This window comes from Rattus norvegicus, chromosome 20 (genome assembly GCF_021556685.1).
Source record: "Rattus norvegicus strain SHRSP/BbbUtx chromosome 20, alternate assembly SHRSP_T2T, whole genome shotgun sequence".
In the NCBI taxonomy this organism is placed as follows: Eukaryota; Metazoa; Chordata; class Mammalia; order Rodentia; family Muridae; genus Rattus; species Rattus norvegicus.
The window spans coordinates 48,915,369-48,927,500 of record NC_141553.1 but is presented as its reverse complement, the minus strand read 5'-3'; the positions used below and the strand labels follow the sequence as shown (position 1 = coordinate 48,927,500).

At 48.0% G+C, this 12,132-nt stretch overlaps 1 long non-coding RNA gene across 3 annotated transcripts in view; it reads right to left on the bottom strand.

The window, feature by feature from the left end:
• The window catches only part of LOC147998736 (uncharacterized), an 11,653-nt gene extending 2,288 nt beyond the window's left edge, over positions 1-9,365 (bottom strand). Inside the window, exons 1-2 of one of the 3 annotated variants that reach the window (XR_015645277.1) lie at positions 9,106-9,365; positions 8,426-8,528 (exon numbers count right to left, since the gene is read on the bottom strand). This is a non-coding gene — a long non-coding RNA (uncharacterized LOC147998736). Of the gene's footprint in view, positions 1-8,425; positions 8,529-8,743; positions 8,827-9,105 lie in introns of those variants that run through there. The other 2 variants (XR_015645278.1, XR_015645276.1) reach the window with 2 other exon arrangements.
• Between the last annotated feature and the right edge of the window lie 2,767 nt (positions 9,366-12,132).

Below are 12,132 nucleotides of genomic sequence, written 5' to 3'. Positions count from 1 at the left end.
ATCTACCACAAATGTGTAGGGAGCCCAGGTCCAGTCCCTGCAGGCTCCCTGGTTGGTGGCTCAGTCTTGGTGAGCCTGCACCAGCCCAGGTCGGTTGACTCTGTGCGTCTTCTTGTGGTGTCCTTGACCCCTCTGACTACCTCAATCCTACCCTCAACTCCTCCACAAGACTCCCCAAGCTCTGCCCAGTGTTTGGCAGTGGTCTCTGTATCCGTTTGCATCAGCTGCTGGATGAAGACTCTCAGGAGACAGCTCTGCTAGGCTCCTGTCAGCAGCCATAGCAGAGGATCCTTAGTAACATCAGGGGTTGGCTCTCTCCATGGAATGAATCGCAAGTTGGGACAGTTGGTTGGCCATTCCTTCAGTCTCCTCTCCATCCCCATCCCTGCCTATCAAAACCTGGGTCAAAGGTCCTGTGGGTGGGTTGGTGTCCCCCTCCCTCCACAGGAAGTCCCCCCTGGCTACAAGAGGTGGCCACCTCAGTCTCCACATCCCCAGCTGCTAGGGGTCTCATCTAGGGTCACCTCCCACCCACCCCCACAGAGTTAGAGTCTCCCCTTGTCCCAGGTCTGCAGCTTGTCCCAGAGATGACTCCCCCCACACACTATCTCTGCTCTCTCTCCCAGCCCTCTCCTACCCCCTCCCCACAACTGATCCCCACCCCCGTTCCCTTCCTCACCACTCTCCTACCCAGTGCCTCCCTCCATCCACCATCTATTTCACCTCCCCTCTGCGTGAGATTCAAGCATCCTCCCTTGGGTCCTTCTTAGTACTTAGTTTCTTTGGGTTTCTATGGTTATCCTGTACTTTGTGGCTAACGTCCACTTGTAAGTAGTATAGGCCATGTATATCTTTCTGGGTCTGGGTTACCTAACTCAGGTGATATTTTCTAGTTCCATCAGTTTGCCTGCGAAATTCATGATGTCCTTGTTTTTTTTTTTGTTTTGTTTTGTTTTTTTTTGTTTGTTTTGTTTTTTTTTTTTTGTTTTTTTTTTTGGTTCTTTTTTTCGGAGCTGGGGACCGAACCCAGGGCCTTGCACTTCCTAGGCAAGCGCTCTACCACTGAGCTAAATCCCCAACCCCGATGTCCTTGTTTTTAACAGCTGGGTAGAACTCAATTCCATTGTGTAAATGCATCACATTGTTTTTATCAGTTCTTCGGATGAGGGACATCTGGGTTGCTCCCCCTTCCTAGCTAGTACGAGTAAAGCTGCTATGAACGTAGTTGAGCAAGTGTCCTTGTGGGATGGTGGGACATCTTTTGGGTATATGCCCAGGAGTGGTCTAGCTGTATCTTGTGGTAGAAAGATTCCCAATTTTCTGAGAAACCACCAAATTGATTTCCAGAGTGGTTGTACAAGTTCGAGCTCCCATCAGCCATGGGGGAGTGTTCCCCTTGATCCACATCCTCGCCAGCATGTGCTGTCACCTGAGATTTTTAATCTTAGCCATTCTGATGGGTGTGAGGTGAATCTCACTTTTGCATTTCCTTGGTGACTGAGGATGCCGAATGGTCTTTAAGTGCTTCTCGGCCATTCGAGATTCTTCTGTTGAGAATTCTCTGTTTGGCTCCGCTCTCCATTTTCTAACCGGGCTGTTTGCTGACGTCTACTTTCTTGAGTTCTTAGGGTGGTTTCTTCAGACAAAGTCACAGCCAGGGCTGTGATAAGGAGCAGGTGAAAAGGTCAACCTGCTCCACACCAGGTGAGCAGAGTTCACAAGTGACCTGAGGTCAACGTCGCCTGAGTCATAAACTTGCTGGCTTTCTAGCCACACCTCCTGGTGCAGGAGCCTGGTGCTGTCCTTTGTCTGAAGCTACCAGGAAGGCAACATCTGGACTTGTGTCATGCCGAGTGTGCAGGGAGCACTGAGTCAAAATGATATATAAAAACCCATTTGTTCTATTCACTTACTGAGTGGGATAAAATGTCCCGACTGGGCAGGAAGTAACAGCTGTTGCCATTTTTCTCTTTCCCCTCTGCCGCTGCCCTCTGCCCTGTTTTATGGGATCTTCTATTCCTGGTCAACTGCTCAGGCAATCCCATGACTGCTGGGTCCACTTCAAGTACACATAAACTGTTTTCATGATACGGTAGTAAACATGTTCAGAGTTTAAATGTTGCCCGTAAAATGCTCCAATATTTTCCTCTCTCCCAACCTCAGAAAGATTGCATGGTCTGTCTGATATAATCGTACATTGGTTCCTGCTTCCTTGCTGGCTGCTTCTGGCTCCCAAGCCAGCTCAGAATGGGGGGAAGGGTGGGGGTGGGGGAGGGGAGAAGATGAGGTGCCTTCTTTTCTTAGTCATGGCTGCTGCAACCAGGCCTCTAGTGTCTTCTCGGTTCAGATGCCAGGGTACTGGGTCTTTCTCTTGTAAGGCATTTAGTAGGTCTCAATCCTGTGCCCAGCAGTGCTAAAACCTAGCAGAATGTTTTCTCTGGCCAACTCAGACTTCCCCTTCAACTCCAGTGTCAGTGAGAGTCCCTGTGTGGCCATCAAATGCCAGGCTCACTTCACTGTGGTAACCAGGGCCCATCAAGATGACCCATGCCTAAGTACAGTGCCCTTGAGACCCTTGGCTGCCATATCAGGCCTGTTCTAGCAAACTCAGAAATTTAAACTTTGTCAAAAATCATTTGCCTTCAAGACCTTACACCTCAGCAAATGCCCACCAAGGAGGGGAAAGATTCTAGAATTGCTCCTAGCTAGTTTTCCCACTCTCCGAGTTGGAAAAACTATTCTTCTTGGCACAGCAGGGGACTGTTGTATGACTATTTCTGGGGAGTGGTGAACTAATATCTACTAACCGAGGTTGGCCCTGATGTCATCGCAAAGTCTAGCTCTATGAAACAAGTTTATTGGAGTTAATTGCAGGGAAGTGGGTAAGGCTCTTCCTGAAGCCTGAGTGACTTGAAGGCATTACTGAAAACTCTTCCCAGGCATGAACAAGATTCTAGAACATTCATCCATGAATATTCCTGCATGATAAGCAGGCAGCACTCCTAAGGATAATACCCTCCTCCCATGAATTGTTAACTACTTATACAACCCTGGGTGGAGCCTGGTCAATCTTGTAACTTTCTGAGCTTCCTTGGAAGTACAAGTTTCCTAAACTTCCTGACTTCCTTAAAGTGAAAGTTTCCTAAACTTCCTGAGCTTCCTTGGTAACACAACTTTCCTAAACTTCCTGAGCTTCCTTGGAAGTGCAAGTTTCCTAAGCTTCCTGATCTTCCTAAGCCCCATAAGCCTCCTTCCTCCCTTTGGCAGTGTGTTTCAGGTTGGAGGAAATAGCTACACAATGTGGAGACTTCTGTCTCGGTGGTACAGAAGAGAAAAAAATCCACAATAGTGCTTACTGGCAATCTCTTACAATCAATCATCCCCAAGCTCCAGCTCCACCTATATCTGTATATCGTCTGCTACTATGGCCAACTCTTGTGTGGTGGTTTGCATATGCTTGGCCCAGGGAGTGGCACTATTAGGAAGTGTGGCCTTGTTGGAGGAAGTGTGTCACTGTGGGGTTGGATGTGGGCTTGGAGACCCTCATCCTAGCTGCCTGGGGACGCTCAGTCTTTCCTGGCTTCCTTTGGGTGAAGATGTAGAACTCGGCTCCTCCTGTACCATGCCTGCCTGGATGCTGCCATACTCCCACCTTAATGATAATGGACTGAACCTCTGAACCTGTAAGCCAGCCCCAATTAAATGTTGTCCTTTATAAAACTTACATTGGCCATGGTGTCTGTTCACAGCAATACGACCCTAACTAAAACATCTGGCCAGATCCCACCTGTATGATGAGTCACATCTCTCTGAAGAATCGGGAACCAGCCCCTATTTATCCATCTCTCCTTTGGGCATCAGAGGAAATTCTCAGTCAATATAAAAATCCCAACTGTCTGTTATTTCCTCATTCAGTCATTCACACTATTACTCACTGTTGGTCCTGTGCCCAAACTATCCCAAGTTGTACCTCAAGGAAGAAACCCTGGCGTAGACTTGAACTCCACTCTGACCTCTTCTCTGCGTGTGCTGGGGGCATTCTAATGGCTTTCACTCAAAACCTGTCAAGAGCTTTCAGTTTGGGTCCTGAAAGGTAGCATGTTCTGTGGTGGGTTTGACTTAGCACTTTGAAGGCTAAAGGAAGTAAGTTCAAGGCCAGCCTAGAGTCTATATTAAGATCCTGTCTATGAAAACAAAACCAAAATGAACCTCTAACACTGTCTTGATGGGAGCTCTGCTGTTCTGCCCTGGTGAATATCTATGAAGACAGACAGTTGTGACTTCACATCTGGAGTTTTAAGGTCCCAAAGTGTTCAAACTGCCAAAGAGCCTTTGAGTCATCACTGGCAAGCAAATCATCTGAATTTAGTGTGGAGTATATTTGGCTGATATCTGACTCTTTAGCAAGCACAGACTTAATTATGCTTCTATTTTTGATACTAAGCAGACACTCTTTAACAGAGAAGTTTCTTCTGTAATCAGAACATTTCCTAGATTGTATCCCATCATCTGACATGGCTGGAGTCAGGATCTTCCTGTGTTTGTTTATCACTTTATTATGGGCGTATGCATATGTGTGTATGTGTGTGTGTGTGCATGTGCATGTATGTGTGTTTGTGTGTGTATGTTTGTATATGTGTGTGTATGTGTGTGTATGTTTGTATATGTGTGTGTGTGCATGTGCATGTATGTGTGTATGTGTGTGTATGTGTGTGTATATATGTGTGTTTGTGTATGTGTGTTTGTGTATGTGCGTGTGTGTGTGCATGTGTGTGTGTGCATGTGTGTGTCTCCCCTTCATAGATTTTCTTTTAGTAGGTTGAATTCTCTCAATATTTTCCTATTTTGTATATTCATTTAGTGTTTTGTTTGTTTTAGGACAGGTTCTCATTTTAGAGCACACCTCCAATTCACAGCAATCCTCCTGCCTTAGTGTCCCAAATACTGCAAGTATAAACACATGCTCTTGGGCGGCAACATTTTCCTTCTTATTCTTCGCATAGAAGTGCCCGCTTTCTTGGCTTTGATGGATGATTCATTGAAATATGTAGTTCGGCTCGAGTTTTGAAATGAAGGTTATATTTTAAAATCACACAGCCATTTTCAGGATACCAACCACAAACATCCAGCTTCTGGTGCCTGCCTCACTGAAGTGGGAGTCCGGATGGGTTGGTTTTATAGAAAATTTTTCTTTTTGATTTGGTTAAACCTTAGGAGAGATGAAAGGTTTCTACCTCAGCCAGGCACAGCAACACTCATCTGTAAAAGTCCAGCATTTGAGAGGCCGGGCAAGAGTTCAACACCAGCGTGGGCTACATGGTTACGTTCTCACTCAACCTTAGTTATAAAGTGAGATTCTCTTTTAAAAATCAAACAAACAACCACAAAAAAAACTCAAACACACAAAACAATGATTTTGTGCAGAAAGAACGCCAGAGAATCTCTTGCCAGATACAAACATTTATAAAGTCTTGTATTTTAACCCCAGCTCCCTAATGTAATATATAAATCTTGTTAACCTTATAAATATGATTTTCAAGAGCAAAGACATCTCCATTCTTCCCCCTTTAAGTCTAATTTGCATATAAGCACATAGTCCAAGTTTTGGTAGATAATATTTTAAAGGGAATCAAAGCATAGGAATAACGGCCTACCTGCACACTAGCTTTGAATTGACCCTATTAGTCACTTTCTTTTTGAAAGGCAGAAAAAAAAAAAAAATAGGTGCCTAGCAACAGCATGCTGTCACTCAGGATTAGGGAAAGTCATTTACAGACAGGAGCTTTTTGCCCTCTCTTTTGTGGGAGGACACGCTCGTACATTTAATTACACAGAAGATCCTCACCAGGGATCTCGTCTGTCGATTGCCCATGTTAACGGCCAGTGGCAGTAATGACAGCCCCAGAGGATGCACTTGGTGGCAGAACCTTCGGGAAATGCTCTTACTAGTGTCTGTCGGGTGGCTTGCAAACTACACTCTCATTTCCAGAAGGCTTTCTTCCCTTCCTGAGAAGACTTCAAGAGGAGGGTCCTCCTACACCCCTGGACCACAGAGGTAAGAGTCTAGCGCTACTCAGGAGTCACCCTCCCCACAGTCGTGAAAACACAGCATCCACATTGGCACCCAAGCAGACTCAGTTTCCAGAAAGCCTCTTTTCACAGGAGTCAGGACGAGTATGAAACTACAGGCCAAGGAGATGAGAAGAAGGAAGCGAACACTCAAAGTCCGGCATCTGGATGTCTGCTCAGGGCCAGCACAGTGGGAAGTTTTTATCCCTCAAAGTCGTTCTGCTGACTCTCACTGGTGACTGCAAATATAGGACCTCGGACTGAGGAGCCACAGCCTGGCCCTAAGGCAGTGGGCTTAGCACTCTGGAAACACCCTCAAAGCTGGAAGTCCTGTCAGAGGAACTTGGCAGCAGCAGAAATTCATGCTGGATCAAACCTTCTAGTCTAGGCCTTTTGTGCAGAGCAAAGAAAGCATTACAGGAGAGAGGGCCTTTCTCTTGGAGAGTGAACGAGGGAGGGAAGAGAGAGAGAGAGAGAGAGAGAGAGAGAGAGAGAGAGAGAGAGAGAGAGGCACCCCCGAGAAGTACATTGTGACTGCAATTAAAGCCACTGCAGTTAATTTCACATAGCCATATTTATATAGGCTTTTTTTTTCCCCCGGAGCTGGGGACCGAACCCAGGGCCTTGCGCTTGCTAGGCAAGCGCTCTACCACTGAGCTAAATCCCCAACCCTAGGCTTTTTTTTAATAGTAACTTTTATATAACAATGAAAAAATTACATCAATATGTCAAAAATAAAGAACCGAGCATTTTAGACGAATGAATTGTGTGTTATCCGAGTCAAATGTATTTCTTTTTTACTGGAATTTGAACCGAGAGCCTCACGCATATTGGGGAGACATTCTACTTCTAGCACCATATTTGAATTGATGCTTCCGAAGAGCTGTGGATTAAAAAAATGGCAGGGGTGGGGGAAGAAAACCAAAAAACCAAAAGCCAAAGCCAAAACCAAAACCAAAGCAGTTGCAGTGTCCTAATTAATTGGCGTAGAAATCACCAGAGGGATGATTAGGCCCAGTGTTACCTTTCATCGTTATCACTGGTGCCCCGGAGAGAGAGAAAAGCACAGCATGATAAACTATGGCAACACTGTAGCTTTGTATAGCTCTGTAAGGGAATGGTTCTCCAGGAAGGTGCGGCAATGCATCCTGTTCCCAAAGACCGGGGGCTGGGGACCATGGCAAATGGTGAGGTGGAGCTCCCGATGCCACCTTGAAACCCACGGGTGTGCCTGGAAGTGTGTGTTTTTGAGGTTTTTCTCTTTGGTGCTGGGGCTTCTTTTCCTGTACCTGGGGCTGGAGACAGCTCTCTGTAGATAGCAGGGGCAAGGGCCAATTGTGAAAACTGCCTGTTGCTCTCATAGGTTACAGCGAGAACAGAGAAGTTTAAAGGAAGATTAAGGGTTAAAACAGCAGTGTGTGAGGTAGTGAGGAAGGGGAAGGTAAATTAGGAGGCTTGAGCTAGAGGTGAGATAACCAAGCTAGGCAGGTAGGAGGAAAGATGGGGCTCTGAGCCCTTTAAAGCTCCTGAAAAGCATATCAAAGGCACCAAGTACTTCATACAGCCTGGCTTCTGGTGATGCTCACAGCTCCAAAACCACAGAAACCTCCACAGACAAGGAGCTGAACACCAGCTCACCAAGAGGAACTGCAGCTTGGTGGTCCTGACAGAGTTAACTGTTTGCCCTGGTAAAGCAACCAACCAGCTGATCTTGTAAATTCAAGGGCAGAGAGAGCTGAGTGTAATTAACGGTGCCCCAGACAGTTACAGGGTCCGAGGGTAGTAAAGCTGGCCAGTGACTTAACAGTTAGCCACTCAAGGTCAAAGCTGGGTTCAGGGATGTCCAGAGCAGTTTTAACTCCCCTGCACTGGGTGGACAGCTTAAGAAAAACACGCAATCTTCTCCCTGGTTGGGCATGGTAGAGCATGTGGGCCCTTCTTTGGCTTGGTGCACAAGAGGGAGAGAACTAATCAGTCTCAAAAGAGGTCAGCTCAGCTTTTGTCCAGTTTCCTTATAAAACTCACAGACAAAGGAAAATCGAGCTCTTTCCTCCCAGGGAAACCTCTAGCTTTCAGCAGTGTCTTTCATTTACCCCTTTATCCCTCCCCCAATGTCTCCCTGGCCTCTAGTTCTTTTGTTGTTTTGTTTCCTTTTTGTTTTGTTTGAAACAAGGTTTCTCTGTGTAGCCCTATCCTCTTTGTAGACCAGGCTGGCTTTGAATTTTATAGAGATCTACCGGCCTCTAGCTCTCAAGGGCTGGGGTTAAAGGTATATGCCACTACACCTGGTCCCCCACTCATTCTTAATAACGTTGGCTTTCACATCGCATACACCCATGAGAGTCCATGTCCCTACCTGCTTCCCTTTGCACGAGACACTGAATTCCAACTTCCAGGTTGATCTTTGACAACAGTTAAGTGTCCAGAAACTTGGGTCATGACTGGGCTGAGAGGTCCCACTGCAATTAAAAAGATAACAACAAAATCAAAAACCCTGCTTGCATCAGAAGTGTTCTTTTGAGGTTAGGGGGTGAGGTTAGGGGGTGTGGCCATGCTGGGTCCTGGTTAATGACCTGCTCCCCCCCATCCCCCACCTTCCCTATACCCCACCCCACCCCCCACCTTCCCTATACCCCACCCCCACCCCCCCAACCCCCACCCTTTGTCTGGAGACCTTGAGAGGCTATGACCTGGGCTGCTTTAGCCATAACATGCAGATGATACCCTCTCCCAGGGAAGAGTGTGAGAAGAAAATGCAAACAAGATAAGGAGGGTGTGCTCAGGAAATGGTGACTCACTGCCTTAGTAGGAGCTTTTCTGGAAGTACATTAAGAAAAAAAACCTGGGGGAGTTGGGGAAGGCACCAAGCTGGAGAGAGGCTTGGACACCCGAAAGCCTCACAGGGGAGGATGTGAGAATAGATCTAATAGTAACCAATCCCCACTCCTTCCCTCCTGCTTTTGCCTTGCAAGGCCCAGCATGGCTGCTGTATAGCTCTTGGGGTTGATACCCTCTCTTGAAGCCATGACCCCATACTTTCCAATCATGTTCTCATTCAGCTGGTTCTGCCCAGACTGGGTGTATACTCTCTCGGTCTGGTGAGTCATGAGTGTGACCAGGAGTCATATAGGACGGACTCGGCCGCTTGGTTCAGCCCTGTGGGTGTCAATGGGAGAAGGAGCAGGGCAGGTCCCAGGTGAGATGCCTTCTATAGTCCCCGTGGCAACATCAAGTAGGGTGATTGCCATTAGAGCCTCCTCCCTAGAGTCCTGCTTGACAGTCTTCCGGGATTCTCTGTGTGAGTTCTGTAGACGGTCATGGCTGGGCAAGGTGCCGTTCAAAGGGAACAAGGAGAGAGCTGTGGACTAGGTCATCTGGGGCCTGCAGGCTGGGAAGCCACTTGTGGTCCCTGAGGAAATACTGAGTGGAAACCGGGTTGCGTTTCTCACTGACAAGGGTGGGGACAAGTCATAGAAACCCACAAGCTGGCTCACACACAAAAGCAGTGGTTTCAGTTGCTTTTCTGGATCATTCCACCCTTCCTGTCATGCTTCCCTGGGAGTTCCCCCACTGTCCCCTGCTCCACTGAGAGAAGCCTGGTTCGTGAAGCTCCTGGTCTCCCTGGGGAAGAACAGGGGAGACACGAACTGTTTTCTAGCCTTCCTTTCTTCGCTTGAGTTTGCAGTCCCTGTGTATCCTCCAGCCTTCTGAGCTGTGGCAGGGAGCAGGTGTGGGGTTCCGCTTCATCCCTTAGGAGCCGACTTTATATGTGGAGAGGCTCCAACTCCATTCTGGAAGCCTGCAGCTCCTCTGAGGCCAGAGTACTGGGCAGACATCCCAGGGGCTGGGCTGGCCTGTTTGGGATCCTGGAGGTGGGGGTGGCTAGGTCAGGCTTTCTTCCCCAAGAGCTTTTGCAAAAAATTGGATGTTGTCATGGGTTGAAAGAGAAAGGGAACGACTCTGCCAGCCTAGTGGAGAAGGCTGCAACAGACCGGAAGCGGTCCCTTTCTGTCACCCCTCGTGGATCTCGGTCTTACTTTTCACTCTCAAGCACAAGTGGGCTGAGGCCCTAATGAGCACCTAAGGCCCATTTCCTATCTTGTGTGAGAGGCTGCTAATGGAAGGATATGTGAATTTTTTTTAAAAAAGGGAGCCAGATGGTGGTGGCACACGCCTTTAATCCCAGCATCAGGAGGCAGAGGCAGGCAGGTCACTGTGATCGAGGCTAGCCTGGTCTACAAAGTGAGTTCCAAGACAGCTAGGGCTACACAGAGTAACCCTGTATAGAGGGGGAAGACAGGGTGCAGAGGAAGCATGGGTGTGTGTGTGTGTGTGTGTGTGTGGTGGTGGTGGTGGTGGTGACATTCATGGTGGTGACATTCATGAGCCTTTTCCTTAGCTGCGCAAACTTGTGAGTTCTCTCTGGAAGGTTCAACTCTTAAGTATCAACCGTTAGAATCCACAAAGCTGGGCTCACTGGGTAAAAGCATTTGTTGCATGAGCATGAGGATTGAGTTCAAATCCCTTAGAACCAAGGAAAACCCCGGGGGCATGTCCGTACGCTCAATGGCCCTATGAGGGAGATGAGAGGCAGGGACCAAAGAACCCTGGGAACTCAGAGAGTGGCTGGGTAGTCCGGTGTACACGGTGGGGGAAAAAAACGACATAAGAGACCCCGTCTCAAACCAAGGTTGAAGGCTCGGACTAAGCCCCCGGTTTGTGAATGTGGAGTGTGGACTGTTCTCTATGGCTGCCCTGAACGCAGAAAGGGAGGGAGCGGAGGGAGCAGGGCGTCGTGATGAGATTGGATGGGGATGCTGAAGATGAGCAAAGGCGTTTATTGTGGCTCTGAAATCTGTGAACATATGGCAACGGCTGGAGGCACAGAATAGAAGTTGGAGACAAGCAGATGAAGGGGAAACTAGGCACTCTTATAACGCCCCTCCCCCCATCTCGCTTCTTGGCAAAATGGTGGCCGTCTGTGCTCCGGATTCTGAAGAAAGAAAGTACTGACAACATGACCCTTTTCGGCAACCCGCCCCTGTCCACCAGCTCAAGAGTCCCCATCGCCTGTAGCAGACACGAAGCTTTTGGCTGTGGATTTGAAACCTCTCTGCCCTTCTATGAGTTTGTAGGGTCTGGTAAAGTTCCGTTCTTTGTTTTACGAGGCTGATGGAGTGCCGGATGTGTTGGGAAGGCATTTGGGATCTGTGATGACGCTTAGGGTTTTAGGCCAGGAGCAGCACCCTACTTTCCTGTGATAAACACTAAGACCAAAAGCAACACGGGGAGGACAGGGTTTTTATTTTGGTTTACCACTTCCAGCCCATAATGAAGGGAAACCAGAACAGGAACTCAGGGCAGGAACTGAAGCACAAGGGGCTCCATTGGCTTGCTCAATCTCCTTTCTTACATAACTCAGAACGGCCTGCCCAGGGATGGCACTTCCCAGAGTGCACTGGGCTCTGCTCAATCACTAATGAAGAAAATGTCACACAGCCATGCCACAAGCCAAGCCGATGGAGGCTACCCCTCTTCCTAGATGACTCTAGCTAGTATCAGCTCGATGAAAATCTAACCAGCACAGGTGGCTTCTCCTGCCAATAGCAAGGGTCCTCTGCATGGCTAGGCCAATCCTCTCCTTATGACAGTCATCCCGAAAGCCTGCCCTCCTTGTTCCTGAAGGGTTTTATGGCCATGAACATCCTGTCTCTCCATGCCGAGGTTCATTTCTCAGACCCATTTACGAGCTAGCTCCTTCCATGCATGTTCTCTCTCTGCCAAATTGTAAGGTTCTGGTATCCAGCTCTATGTCATTGTCCTGTATCCCCTATCTAGCTCAGCAACGGCTATGTCTTGGCTGTCATATGCATTTGGCTTTTCATGTCTACTAAAAACAGACACCATGCTTTCTCACAGAGGATGAGGCCCCTGGCTCTCTCTTTCCAAGTCCTCTCCTTCCTGCCCAACTCATTCGAGATCCAGGAGTGCTGGGGTCCTAGATGTCAGATTCAAGGCTCCACTGAGGCTCTCCCAGATGCCTGGCATTTTGAATCAGAAGTT